This window comes from Chionomys nivalis, chromosome 1 (genome assembly GCF_950005125.1).
Source record: "Chionomys nivalis chromosome 1, mChiNiv1.1, whole genome shotgun sequence".
NCBI lineage: Eukaryota > Metazoa > Chordata > Mammalia > Rodentia > Cricetidae > Chionomys > Chionomys nivalis.
Window position 1 is genome coordinate 56,870,290 of NC_080086.1, and position 15,169 is coordinate 56,885,458.

Here is a 15,169-nt window from a genome sequence, read left to right on the forward strand (position 1 = left end):
ACTTTATAATGCCTGGACAATATCAACATGTACATTGTCAAAACGTAGACTCAGCTGGACTTTTCTACTTTTCTGCTGGACATATTTGTTACAGAGTTGGTAATTCCCATATATAATAAATATAATTATGTGTTCACCCCTGTTCTCCTTGCTGGGATTTGGGTCCTCTCACACATGCCAAACACACACACTATTCTTGAGCTACACCTAGCCTTGTTTTCTTTTCATTCTTATAAAGATTATTGCAAGATAGCATTGCCCCCTGTTTTGCTAAGGAAACTGGCCAGGGAGATGAAGTCCCTTATTCAGCCATGACTTGTGGTTAGTTAGTTAAGTGAATCTAATTTTCTGGGTCTCTTATTTCTGCTCCTTAAAAAAAAAAGAAGAAAAGAAAAAAAAAAACATACTCTAAAGTCAGAATATCTGAATTTGAGTAGCTTGCTTATCACACCAAACAGAGGGTACCGGATAAAGCCAGATAGATACAAGTTGTCCCTTACCAGGCCAAACTTTGATGATCTCAATGTGAATTGTCTGCTTGTAACTGATTTTTAATCCCAGCCTTGGTTCTCCCGGCCTCTCACCTGTTGTTCAGGTTCACTGGATCTTGCCCTGACTCTGTCAGAGCAGACCAGAGACATGTACTTCAAACCCGAAAACATGATGTGTAAGGTTTTGGAGACCAACCTCCCCACTTCTCCATACTAGTGAAGTGTTGGACTGTTAAATTTAATGGTGCACTGTTTTCAAAACTGGGTTCGTGGGCATTCAAATATGAGGTTACATGGACATACCTACTCAATGAAACGAGTATTCTTTGAATGAAATTATTTTCATTTCCACCTTTCCCTTTTCAAGTATTATCATCAGTGCTTTTGAGTCACATTTTGATTAAAATGTATACTGTCATTCACCAGCTGTGTAGACCTCTGGGCAAGGTAATCATTTTCACCCTTGTTGCTTGAGCTTGAAGTGGTATAAACTACCTGCTTTATGGGGACCACACTCAATAGTGAGTCATCAGATACCAAACCCATCCTTGTACACTCTAAGCATTTGGTAATCACAGGAGAAAAACTTACAATCTTCTAGGTGCCACACACGATCCTAGGAAGTAATACAATTGTTCTGGGTGGGTTTTTTTTTTTTTTTTTTTTTTTTTTTCACCTCGACACAAACTAGGGTCACCTGGGAGGAGGGAACCTTAGTTGTTTTTTACAAAAGTCTGTATTAGTATTTTCTTGATTAATGATTGATGAATGACAGTCCAGCTCACTGTGGATGATGTCACGCCTGGCAGATGGTCCTGGGTTGTGTAAGAAAGCGGGCTTAGCAAACAGAGAGAGCAAGCCCATAAGTGGCATTCTTTGTGGTTTCTGTTCTGGTTCCTGCCTCAAGGTCCTGTCCTGGCTTTCTTAGGTGATAAATGCTAAAGTGTAAGATGAAATAAACCCCTTTTTCCCTAAACTGCTTTTGGTAATAGTATTTATTTCTGCTATTTCATAGTAGAAGAAAGCAAATTAGCACAACAATGGACTATAAAAATATGGTTTTTATGTGAAGAAAAGTAAATAAAAATCTCTGTACAAACATTTGAGTAGAGAGTAGTCATAACTTTGAGAATTGAAAATAATCAGGTTTTTTGTACAAAGGTGTAAAACTGACTTTGGTAAATGTGTGTTAGGATACCTTTGTGATAAATGAAAGTTAAATCCATCCTGAATCCATTTTAAGCAGAGGTATGTTTGCTAAGAATCAATGGGAGCATGTCTTAGTATACAGGGTCTGAGGAACACAGGGAAGTGAAGCCAGAAGACAGAAACGATGTGGATGCAAGGCTGGAGGGACCGATGTTCCATTTCTGTAGAGTGCCATCTGTGGGGTGAGTGAATTTTGATCTGTTTCAGTCTTTTTTTGTGCTTTGTGTTGAAATCCCATAAACTCCTGTTTGAATATCTCAGTCTAGGTAAAATGCCCACAGAGCAACTTTGTGGTGGTCCACCAGGCTATATTTAGCCCAAAGATGTACCCGCTCCTTTCCGGTTGAGTGGGATTGGTTCTCTGAGGAGGAGGAGAAAGGTAAAACTTGGTGGGTGTGCAAGATGCCTAAAGGTGAGCCTCCACCTATGACAAATGGAGGGGAGGTGATAAGTGAAGGCGAAGGCGTAAGTCACAAACAAATCCCACACCAATTTGGAATTATGATTAATAGAATGGTTATTTATTTAAAGGGGAAAAAAACTTACAGATCACCGTCCCAGACAACAGCCCTCTGCGCTGTTCAGTGGTATAGCTCATGCTTAGCATGTTTGAAGCCCTAGGTTCAGAGCATATACAACCAAAGCAGCAGTGACTCTCTGAGATGGGTGGGTTTGGGCATGGTGCACCTCAGCCTCTTCACCCACTGTGATTGGCGTGTAAACAAGAAAGATGCTTGAGGACTGGCATCCTTTGGTCTTTTTGATGATTTATTCTTATAGGTGTTTTTTTTCCTTGCATTGTGCATTTCAAAGATTTCTATGTTCTCAGCTGTAACATTGTACTTCCAGTCCCTTTTAAGTGTGTTTCCTTTGTTTCTTTGTCTTGCTTGTCATCCCTCCCTTGGTCTTACCTCCCTCCTCCAAGTTTTGGACAGTGTCTTGCTCCATAGACCTGCACCCCTTAAACTCATCCTGTCACTGAGATTATAGGATGTACCATTCTGCCCAGGTACCATTTTTTTTCTTTAAAGTAATTGGTATTCTTTTTAAGGGAGTAAGAGGTCTTCTCCTCAATTTGACATTTTTTCATAAAGCTATTTTTTCGCAATACTTTGGAATCACGAATTTAACAACTAGAATGACTTAGAATACTGTTTTAACATATGAAAAAGTGTTCAACCTCACTAGACATTAGAGAAAAGCAAGTTAAAACTACACCAAAATCCTTTTTCCTCATCAGAATGGTAGTTCTTATCAATGTAGGCGAGGATGAGGAGAAAAGGGACCCCCTATACACTGCTGGCAGGAATGTGGACTTGTATAGCCACTGTTGGAATCACTTTAGATGTTCAAGAAACTAAGAAGAGAGCTCTCAGATGAACAACCCAGCATATCAGCCTTGGGTCGTTTCTCAAAGAACTACACATTAGTACATCATAGTACATTGCACACAGATATTTATTGTAGTATCCACAGTAGCCAATTCATGGAATCAATCTAGGTGTCTATTAACTGAATAGATACAGAAAATTATGCACATATCCTATACATGCAATGGCATTTTATACAGCTATAAAGAGTTGAAATTTTTAGGAAAACGGATGCAATAGGATTTTGTCATAGGAAGTTATTTAAGGAAGTTAAACAAGTTAGTTTCAGTCAAATATGACTTTTTTCATATGTATATTCTAGATTATATGTAGATTATAGTGGTGTATTATTTGTGTTTTAATAAATAAAGCTTGCGTGAAGATCAGAGGGCAAAGCAGCCATCCATACTAGTCAGCCATAAAGGCAGGGAGTGGTGGCATACACCTTTAATTCAGGACTTAGAAGGCAGAGGCAGTAGGATCTCTCTGAGTTCAAGACCACCCTGGGCTGCACAAGACTGAATCTGTCTAAAAGAGAAACAGAGCTCACACAAAGGTGATCTCAGCACGTTTAGGGATCACACACGTTTAGTCCCAGCTCCTGGAGACAGGAGCAATATGGCTGGGCGGTGTTGGGGGGAGCTGCGGGCTGTGTTCCTGCCGCCCCAGCTCCTGGTCGCCTAGCTAGCTTATGCCCCAAAATAACAACACACAAACCTTATTCTTTTAAACACTGCTTGGCCCATTAGCTCTAGCCCTTACTGGCTAATTCTCATATCCCGGTCAACCCATCTCTAATAATCTGTGTAGCATCAGTCTTACCGGGAAAGATTCAGCATGTCCGACCTGGCGGCTTGCTTCATTGCATCTGCTCTGGAGAGGAGCGGCATCACGTCTGCCCCAGAGAGGAGAGGAAATGGCATCTGAGCTCACTTCCTCTTCCTCCCCGCATTCTGTTCTGTTTACTCCACCCACCTATGTTCTAACCTATGAGGGCCAAGCAGTTTCTTTAGTATTTAACCAATGACCTTCCTCCATCAGGGCGGAGAGAGGAATATAAAGGGCAAGAGACAGGAACTCATTGCACTGTGGAATCTGAGAATTCATGAAGATAGGATCTTGCCCTTTCAGTTTGAAGATTGGGTAGAGGTAACAGGTCTCTCTAGTTGACTACTTTGCTTTTCTGATCTTCAGGTAGAGTCCCAATATCTGTCTCTGGGTTTTTATTATTCATGCTACAGTAGATACGTAGGATCATGTATGTATGACACAGAAAGAAAGGGACAAATGGGAAGGAGGAGGGATGAGAAAAGAGAAAGTAGAGAAGTGTGATGTATATGTGGGGAGATACTTAAAGTACATTATATACCTGCATAGCATGTCCTTATGAAACTTAGTACTATTGCAATGAGTTTAAATCCATAAAAAATTAGAAGAAAAAAATATTTTATATTCAAGGTGATTTTATCTTAGCATAGACATATGGTTAGGAGCATTAACTGGGAAGGTGTTATCTGAGTTTGCTTAGTTTACTTACAGTACCCAGAGTCCTGAAATAAGGATAGCAGGAGCAAACTTAAGAAAAGATGGGTTGGGCTGAACTGGGTATTGCAATATAAGCCTTGAAACCCAGCTTTCAGGAAGCCGAGGTAGGAAGATGGAAGTTCGAGGCTAGTCTGGGTTCTGTATCCCCAGCCTGTCAGAAAGAAAAAGGAAAATGAAAGGTGGGTTGAGAGTAAAAGTTGGAAGGCTATTACATCACTGATAATGTCAGTACCAGAATACAGATGACTCTCCGTGTGTGTGTGTGTGTGTGTGTGCGCGTGCATGTGTGTGTGCAGGATCTCCCACTGCCTCTGGAGCCCAGTGATTTGGCAAGGTTGACTGCCTGGCCAATGAGATCTCGGGATCCTCCCTTCTCCACCTCCCCAGCACTGGGATTGCAGGCATGTATTGACACACCCAGCTTTCTGTGTGGGTCCTGTGGATCTGAATCGAAGCCCCTGTTCCTTGTGTAGAAATACTTTACTGAGTCATCTCTCCAGCCTCAGGAAGGGAGATTGTATTTGTGCGCGTAGGGCTGTGAGCAGACAGACAGGTTTCAGTATTTAGAATATATGCTTGACAGTTGTTACACTTTAACCTGATTCCTCATCAGCGGTAAGTCATCTTGTGTATTTAAAAAGCATAGACTTATTATTTTTATTAAAAATAGTTGATTTGCATCAATACTGCCTGCTGGGAAGAAGCAGACTTGTGAGTTCCAGCCCCTGTGGGTTATAGATGGAAGAATCGTCTGTGATGATCATCATGCCAAAGGACCAGAAAAGCCCTTAATGAGGAGGCTGCTGAAAAGCCACCCTGCGGAGCCTGGGAAAGGCTGAGCTACCTTTTCACATAAGGTCTGTCAGCAGGCACATCCTAATAGGTTTTGCAAAAGTGGACAAAGTCGACACCAGTTGCTTCTCAGTTGATTTTTGCAATCTGCTAAAAGTTATTTATTTTAGAAATCTGAAGCATTGTTGTAGAACAGTGCTGTCAGATGGAAGGGTGGTAAGCTGAAGGGCGGTGTTTCGTAGTCTGGTGGAGATTTCCTCGCTGGGTAAGACTCTGTATGCAGCTCCTATCCTCCGGTATCTTTCCAGCCATAGTCCTATGCCCTAGCCGTAGTGTTCCCTTCCTAGTAAAGTCCTCACTAGCTTTTCAGTGCTCCTAGTCATTCCTGTCTGGGAGTTCATGTAATGTCATAAATCTCCCTTTCCTAGTGTAGCCCAAGTTTGAGTAACATATAATTATCCATGGATATCCAAAGAGGATTGGTTGAATCCAGGACCCGCTGAGAGCGGAAAAAGGTTTAAGTTACTTATAGAAAATGACTTGGTAGTTACACAGAACCTACCTCCTTGCACATACTAGTAAGTGTTTACCATTGAACTCCAGCCTTCCAATTTAACTCATTTCTAGGTTACTAATAATAGTGGCTGCAAGATAAATGTGGTGTAAGCGTTTGCTGTGCTGTCTTCATTAGGGGATAATGGCAACTAAAAGTCTGTATGCATTCAGTACAGACACAAAGTTTTTCCACCCAGTATGTCCATCCCATGGTTGCTTGCATCCGTGGGTGTGGAATCTGTGATGCATGCAGAGGGCCAGCTGCCTTCTATTTACTATTAGATGCTGTCGCTTTCAAGATGTGCCTTCATCATAACAATGTGTTTTCAGTGAGAAGAGTGACATGCTTCTTCATTACTGGTAACACAAAGCACATGCTCTCAAATAAAGATGTTAAAATAATTCCAAGGGCATGAAAGGAAACTTACTGTGTTTTTTTTTTTGTTTTTTTTACAAGTATCTTTTTTTTTTTTTTTTTTTGGTTTTTTGAGACAGGGTTTCTCTGTGGTTTTGGAGGCTGTCCTGGTACTAGCTCTTGTAGACCAGGCTGGTCTCGAACTCACAGATATCCGCCTGCCTCTGCCTCCCAAGTGCTGGGATTAAAGGCGTGCGCCACCACCGCCCGGCTTACAAGTATCTTGAATTGTTCACCACAGAGTTTCCATCAATTCTGCACTTTAAACCCCCTAGTACTCTTCCTCATATCTGGGGTCATCACAGAAGTTTGTCAGGTCACAGAAATACCTTGATTTCCATGTCCTGTTCATGTTTGGCAGTATAGTCATCTACCACCGTGTAGTATAATCAAGCCAGGTATAATTCAGAGATTTTCCAGTCATCATTTAAGCTGTCAGAGCTTTGTTCTTTTACTGTACCTTTGTTGCATTGCTGGTTCAGGAGACCACAGATGGTACTGGGCAGCGACCTTAGGGTCTTGTGCATGCTGGCAAGGGCTGTACCTTTGAGCTCCGTCCTCAGCTCCAAACTGTGTTTTGATTACCTCTGTGCAGATACTGAGAGTAAGTGTTTTGAAAATGAATAATAATCTAACGTATCAGTTGTGTATCTGTATAGTTTGGGCTTGTATTTCATATATTTTAGAAAAGTGTATGTGTGTGTGTTGTGTATGTGAGTATACACATTCACAGTTGTGTGAGTGCGTGTGTATGAGCATGTGTCGAGAAGTCTTCTTTCTCTCTCTATTAAGTCGGGTTCTTAAGATGAATCTAGAGTTAGCTAATTTTGGGTCATCTTGATAGCCAGTTTGTCCCAGGGATTTTCTTTCTCTGCCTTTCAGATGCTGGGGCAGTTGGTGACCCCTACACTAGTCCAGCTTTTAATTGGATGCTAGGGAATCTAAATTTCAAGTCTCATGCTTCCACAGCAAGCACTTTGTCTACTTTTCTATTTGATTTTATTTTGAGCTATCTAACGATTAGTTACTGCTGTATTCGGACGCTCTTCCCCACCCATAGTTTGTGAAGCAGAGCGCTAAGGCAGCATTTTTCGTCCCTTGCCGAGTATCCTGTCATCCTAATCAAATAGTGTCATGTTCGTTGCTAAATCAGAATTTGGGGGATAGAGTACTTTCCTTACTTTCTCATTAGCAGTTTTCAGACTGCCCTGGCTGCTGTAATGGGCTAGTTGACCCCAATTGTAGAGAACCCAGTTTTACTGTAATGTTTAGGAATGCTTCATTTCCATAAGAAATTGAGCACTTCTATAATAAGACCTTTGCTTCCTTGTGACTTTCTTAAGCTTTGTTTCAGAATGGTCACATGGGAAGAGGGGAACCTCAGAAGGGGGTCACCACCTTTTGCTTGTCTATTAGCCGGGGCCAGGAGCTGCATGGGTGGCAGCTGGTTCACAGGCCTGCTCTTCCTGAAATTTCCCCTAGGAGGGTAGGTGGGAGCTAGACTCTCCGCAGGTGTTTTGGTTTGAATGTGGTATTTGAACATTGGTTCCCCATCTAGTGCTGCTGCTTGGAAACCTGGAGGGTGTGATGCTTAGCTGACGGGCATAGGTCACGAGCGGTGTGCACCGAGGATGACACCTGTCTTCGCTTCATTCTGGAGCCCTTTGATCTGCCAAGATGCAAGCAACCTTCCTCATGTGTTCCCGGACCATGGACTCCTTTATGCCTCACTGCCAGGATGAACTGAGGCCAGGCGCCCAATCAGCCTCTTTTCCTTTAGGTTCCTTCCCTCAGGTGTGTGGTGACAGCAATACAACTGGTGAACTCTGAGGCATTTAACCAGTGAGGATCAAATGAATAGGTGACCTGTATCAGGTAGGGTGGAGTCATGGGAGAAGGGCATTCTGGACTTAGGGACAGTGAGGATAGTCTTGGAAGAAGGTGGAGCTTAGAGTATGGAATGAGTTCATGGGGTGGGGAAGGACGCTCACAGAGCCTTGTAGCTTGTAGTAAGGGCTTTGAATTCTAAGAACAGTGACTATCCGTTGAGAGATTTTAACAGGAAGTGAGCTTACCTCCTCTAGGGAACATCTCAGAGGCAGAAAGTCTCTGGAGGTGTGAAAGGCAGAGAAGAGGGTGTCTCAGTCTGGTTTCCAGCCATGCGAGCAGAATAGGTGAGATACCAGGCTTGCTTGGCCAGTGTGACTCCTCCGGCGTTCCTGGCTCTGCATGCTGCTTCTCTCATGGAAGACTCCTGGAGCCGTGCCTCTGCAGCGTCTGTAAATACCGAATCAAAAGGTAGTTGTGCTGTCTCCCCGACATCCTCACAGGGTAAGTGTGGTGCTACTTCCCGATTACCTGGATTCATGGGGTTTTGAGGAATGCGACTTTGTTTTTTGTGCCTAATTTTAGGCAAACTAAAAACTGGATCATTTGTAAAGAACACTGTAGGAACTTCAGAGAAATCATTGGTGAAGATACAATTCAAAGGAAGGAGGTTCCCTCCTGTCCCCTCTTTTAAGGAAGTGGATAAAGGAGGAGGGAAGGAGAGAGAGACAGAGACAGAGGCCAATATTGACATTTCACCAGGAGGACTTTCTGAGTACTAGGAATTTAATTCTCACTCTGCCCTCTGAGATTTGCAGAGCTTTTATTCCTGTCTTGTAGATAAACCAAACCTTCTAATCAGGTTGTCCAAGGTCACACTCAGCTGGGAAGTGGCGGAGCAGACTGCACACCCAATCCTGTTGCCCAAGTTTTCCTTCCAGTTTCTGCAGTCCATGAAAGCTTCAGCTAAGACAGCTCTTCCCAGCACCTGTGAATATGAGCGTCTTCCGAGGCTCCTTTTCCTCAGCTAGTGTTGGTGGCTCATTCTAGCCGTTTCACGACACCTCTAATTCCTTCCATTTTTCTTGCATTTGATCCTTAAATTCTGATTTTGCCGAAGCTCTTTAAGGCTCTGTTGGCTCTCTCTCCTGTTGCTGAAGGTTCATGTTGGAGGGTTGATGCTGCTGGCTTGGTCTTGCAAGAGAGAAGGACTGGTGTTGTGTCTGTTTTTGGGCTGTGCTCTGATAATATAGCATGCTCAGATCCTGCCAGGAGGTGAGAGCCAAAAAGCAGGTGGTCATGCCCATGTTGCCCTGCCCCCTTTGCAGAGTTGCTGGAAGAGTTCTGCCCATCCATCCCAAATTGGAATTAAAGGGAGGGAAGTACAGACTGGTACAAGTAAGAAAGCCCCAGCAACCTATTTATTTTTCACCTGCTTGAGAAACTAAAAGAGTCTAAGAGACATTGGTGCTTCCTACAGGACCAGAGATTGGTGTTGCAGTTTTCTCTTGCTATTCAGGCTCTAGGATAGTCCCTGCCTTCTCTAATAAGAGTAGGTTGACTCTTATTAGACTGCAGTCTTCTTGCTTGTATTGTTTTGGATTTTATGGTTGATGAGCCATCTTGGTTTCATTTACATTTATACCATTTGAAAGTGGGTTCTATTCTGTCTGGTAGCAGTCTGGGCTTCTCTCAGTTCTCATCGGCTACCGAAAGGACATGACTCAGAGATGAATGAGATTCTACCTCAGCTTTACTTGTTTCTCTCCCTCTGTTGATTGGTACAGCAGCAAACTACCTGTAAAAGCGTTACTCAGGCATCAACTCCCCACCATTGCTCTGTTGGAGGTCACAGCCAGTCCTGTTAAGGGACACTCACAAAAGACTCTGTGTCTGCACGCACATGTTATTTTGCATTCTTTAGCATTCAGTAAACAACACTGGGAAAAAAATTACAAAGCGTGTTGTTCTTTAGAGTAGGATGGCTTCAGTAGTTCTTTTTGTGTGGTGAAAGTTTTATTTTTCTCTGTTAGTAATAGTGACCTTCAAACCTGGCAAGGGTCTCTAGGAACAGAATAGGCCTGTGCTGGTAGTAAGTGTGGTAATTATTGGAGCCCTGTGGGATCACAGGCGTTTGTGAGTTTGGGGCATTCTTGGATATATAAATGCAAATTCGTGGCGGGCCCTTCAGGAATGAAAACAGAATTAGTCTATATAAAAATGTGCCTTATTCCCAGGAGCTGGGATCAGAGCCGTGGTAGAGCTGGAGCAGAAGTGGTTTGTGTAGGTAGGTAAGTGATTTTCACCATTCTGAAGCTTCACAGAACCAGTTTTCAATAGGAGGGAAACCCTCATTGCAGTGCTTTCTTTTCCACAGTGGTAGCAACCAGCCAGCAAGAGAGTGTTTTTAATTGAAAATCGCATAACTTCGTCCTAGCCAACTTTCAATTGCTTCCCAAGTGCAGCATTTTGCCAGAGTTTCAAACAAGACTGTACAAGAAAGGAAAAGAATGTGGGATTCACAGATACTAAGACATTGTAAAAACAGCTCTGCTATCACCAGCCAATTTAGACACCGAGCTCCTCTCATCATTTGCCGAGGGTGAACAGAAACTTAATTCATACGCTCGCTCAGAGCTTCCTTGTCTCCATTCTCGTGGTTCCTCCCCTTTTCATGGACCACCCTGGCTTGTTTGCACTTTTCTGTCTGTGGCCTTAGCTTTCTCAGTCTTGTCTGATGATTGCTTTGGTTAGGGAGGAAATGCTTTTGTGCATGACTCTGCGTTGCAAGCGCTGCAATCCTCTTGAGCAAATGTAAAAGGAGTGCTAACTGAAGGGCATGGGGCATAGGGCCTCGGAGGGATGGGCAAGGAAGGGGCTGGACCGTGTCCTAGAGTCGCAGGAGCAGCACTGTCTGGTAGGTTTTTCTGTATCTCATTCACTGCCTCCTGTGTTCTTCATTCTTCTCTGGTCTTCCCAGACCCTGGCTGCTCACATTCCCGGCATACATTTCAGACCAAGGCTGGAATCTTTGTCTCCACTGTGTATTTGAAAGGGATGGGCTGTGATTGATCCACTGTGGTCGGAAGCCCACATCTGTGGCTCAGGAAGTGAAATCCCATGCAGCACAGGGGCTGGAAGCACATCTGTGGTAATCATTGTAGGGGCAAGAAATGGTGGCCAAATTCAGTCCACCATTGTTTGTCTTCTTTAAAATTACGTTTATTTATTTGTGTGTGGGCATGTGTGGAGAGCAGAGGGCAGCTTGTGGAAGTTAGTTCTCTGAGTCTGTCATGTAGGTCCTGGGAATGGAACTTAGATCGTCAGGCTTGGTGGTAAGTGCCTTTACCCGCTGGGCCATGTTGACAGGCCACAGTGTTAGTTTTTGATATTTTTTTGTTTGTTTGTTTCTTTTTTAAACAGATTTCTGTAGGGCCCTCTTTCAATGCTGGGGATCAAATACAGTGCATTGCCTATGCTAGGCTGAGCTATACCTCCAGCCCTTAAAAATCGAACTCCTTTTCTACTTCAGTTTTGGGTTCATCTGTCAAGTCAGGGGGATAGAAGTATAGCTCAGGGTTGGATAGAAGGCATGCATGTTAGGCTCATGTCCCGTTCTGAGCAACACACAAAACAAACCACGACAAAAAGAATGCCAGACCTAGTCTAGTAGAATTTATATGTCTGCTGTGGATATTTCCGGATTGTGTTTGGGTATTATTAGTATGTGAGAACTTATTGAATGCCTTCTATATCCTAGGCCTTGTTTCAGACCAGGCAGGTAACACGTGATTCATAGTTATCTTCCCCGAATTTAAAGCCTTATGTTTTCTGTCTGCTCGATTCCCACCTGATTTTCACTGGAACAGAGCTTATTTTGAAGGTTGGTCCTTGATATTGTGTGCACATTTTTTTTTTTCTGTTCTAAGTGATGACATTTGAAAAAAATAATGGTTGAATGCAGGGAGGTCTGGTATAACAAAAGATAAGATAGTGAGTGTGTCCGGTAAAGTAGCTTCCAAGGTCCAGCGACTGGGTGTGTGATATCCATCACTTGTCCTAGACACACACCAAGAAGCAGAATTGGCCAAAGGATAGAAAATGCTTCGTGTTTTTAGTTCAGGTAATTGGTTTCAGTGGATAAATGGTAACTGAAAGCAAATCTGAAATTCTTTCAGAACTTTAATTATTATTCTGTTTGATCTAAGAGTGCAAGTAATTAAGGCTTAAAAAACGTTTCTTGATAAGCAAGGTCTCAGTTTCCATGGATTTAAGGCCATCTTAGTACATTGACTTTGGTCTTAACTAAGACTTCTGTAGCATCCGGAAAATTTGTACTTCAGAGAAGGGCTGTTTTAATTTTCATTCCTTAATATAATTATAACTTTAATCCTCTTTTGCAAGTCTAATCCAAGATGTAAGTGAAATAGGTAAAGTATGTTAGAAATTGTGTCAAAAATCTCTTTGGGGGGTTTGGTTCACCTGTACGGAGACTTGCTGCCACAGACTTTACTGTGAATTCATTTTTGAGCCGGAGAAGGACAGTTCCTTATTGTCTCTCCTCTTCTACCCTCCTTTACTTTGTTTCTCTATTGTTGTATTGGAAGGGATTATAACTGAGTCATATCACTCTATTGTTGTATTGGAAGGGATTGTGACTGAGTCATATCAAAATGGTGACAATATGGCATGATGACATTTCTATTATCTGTTAGCCCCTCTGAGGAGACCTCAGTTTTTCCTCAGGTTTACCTTCCCATTATTGATCTTTGGGTCACATCACGCCCGATTTATTTATTTGGTTTTGAGACAGGATCTCACTGTATAGCCCTGGCTGGAGTGGAACTCGCTGTATAAAACAGACTGGTTTTGAACTCATAGATCCATCTGTCTCTGCCTCTCAAGTTCTGGGATTAAAGGTGTGTGTCACCACCATACCTCATCAAGCCTGGTTTCTTCACCTGAGTGGTCCTGTAGGTGCATATTATCAGTGAAAATTAATGAGCTTATGTGTGCCCGAGTGGCTCTAGATTTCCTTCCATGACAAGGTTTGTTCTGTGGACATTTTCCATTCCAGAGGAGATCCATGTGTAGACGGCATCCCCTTTGCTTAGTTGCTGTTATTCTCATTCATTGTTCTGTATGTGTATATTTGGAAAGATTTATATAGTGTTTCAAAGCAATAAGAACTGTGAAATGAATCATAGAAATGAATGAGCTGTAAACCTGACTCTTATTTTCTGAGCATAGCATCAATTTAAGTTGTATTTATGTATATATGTTCACATGTAATTTTGCACATGAATACTTATGTGCATATGTGATATGCACATGTGTATTAATTTTTACAAATAAATGCTAACTTGGTGTGCTGTCACACTTAAGTTCTGTTACTGATTTTTTTCTAGAGTTTTGGAAATAGAACTTCCCGGAGACTGACTTCTCTTTTTCTTTTCTCCTCTTTTCCTTCCTCCCTTTCTCTAAAGTTGTCAATGAACTTTTATTTGACAAGAATAAATATCTTATATTAGAGCATAGCTGAGGATAGATTTTGGATCAACTCTTGGCAGAAATAGATAAACTTAGAAAGAACCATCTAACCTATGGGGATAGCAAACTCTGGCTTATGTCTTGTCTAAGGCATTATTTTTACATATTTTAGGGAGAAAGATAATTATGAGTATATCCTTAGTTAAATAGTTGGCATTATGTTTTAAATTGATATTAAGGGGCAAATATCTGTTTTCCTTGAAAATACTTTTCCTGTGAATAACAATCCATGTAGCAGGGTATTGAAACACCTCAAATTTCCCACTAATATTTGGATGCAAAGAGTGGTACACAGTTCTCACTAAACTATTAGAAAAAAAAAGACCTTTTTCCCTCAGAAAACCCACCTATATAATTCCATTAAATTTGATGAATGTTATCTTTCAGGAATATTTTAGTCTAGATGTATTATGTATGTGTATATAAAATAAAAATCAGTGTTGAAATGTATGCTTCTTATTTTTATTTGCATGCTATAAATCATGAACATGTTGCTATGAAAAATAAGACCCACATTATTTTATACCACCATTTTAAAGGTTTGTGTAGCCTTCCGTCACAGCGCCAGCTAGTCTCTCTGTAAGCCCTGCTGAGGAGGAGAGGGTTACCTTTAGTTTTTCATGTTTTAAAGAGCTCTAGGATAAACGTCCTTGTATCTGGATATCTGTCCACATGACGAGTAATTTATTTTTGGATGGACAAGCTCCCCAGCTGTGGAATTGCTGAGTTCAAGGTTTGGATAATTTCAAGGCCCCCTTGTTTGTTTTCAAATCACACATAATCATATTTGCTTTCCCGGTGACCTTGCTCTGAGTGCTGAGCATGGTTGTACTTTGATGTTGTGATTTCCGTTGTTGTAGAGATGATAACTCTTGGTGGTTTCAGTTTGGTCTGGGTCCTCAATTTCTTTCCCTATTGTTGTCCATTACCGGTGTCTGAATTAAGGTCTTTTGTGACTTTGCCTTCAGGAGGAACACACTGGCCAGGCTGTGTGTGTGCTGTTGCTGTGGATGACACCGGCTGCAGGGATTGGCTATTCCAGAGAAGCTCTGTTAGGTAGTGGCTTAGTCATTTCTCTTTCTGAGCTGGAAGAATGCCCAGTGAGTGTTGTTACAAAACAAGCAAGCCACTTACCTGTTTCAGGCTGCCAAGGAGGACTGAATCATTAGTTTCCAGAGAGATTAATATATTTTGGACTCAATACTTACTATAGTTTGAAAATAACTGAAGAATCTGCTCAGAGGACAGAAAGAAGCGTTTAGAAAACCTAGATCAACATGATTTCTCCACATTTTTGTGGAGGGTCATTGGCGTGAATTTGAATGAGAGTTTATCATCAAAATGGTTTTCAGAAATTAGTTGTTAATGTGTGATTGTCACTTCCCACCATAGTGAGTTTAGGTTCAGTTATTCCC

General features: G+C 42.0%; 1 protein-coding gene across 17 annotated transcripts in view; it reads left to right on the forward strand.

Moving 5' to 3' along the window:
• The window catches only part of Magi1 (membrane associated guanylate kinase, WW and PDZ domain containing 1), a 618,948-nt gene that overhangs the window by 127,208 nt on the left and 476,571 nt on the right, over window positions 1–15,169 (forward strand). The window lies entirely within an intron of this gene.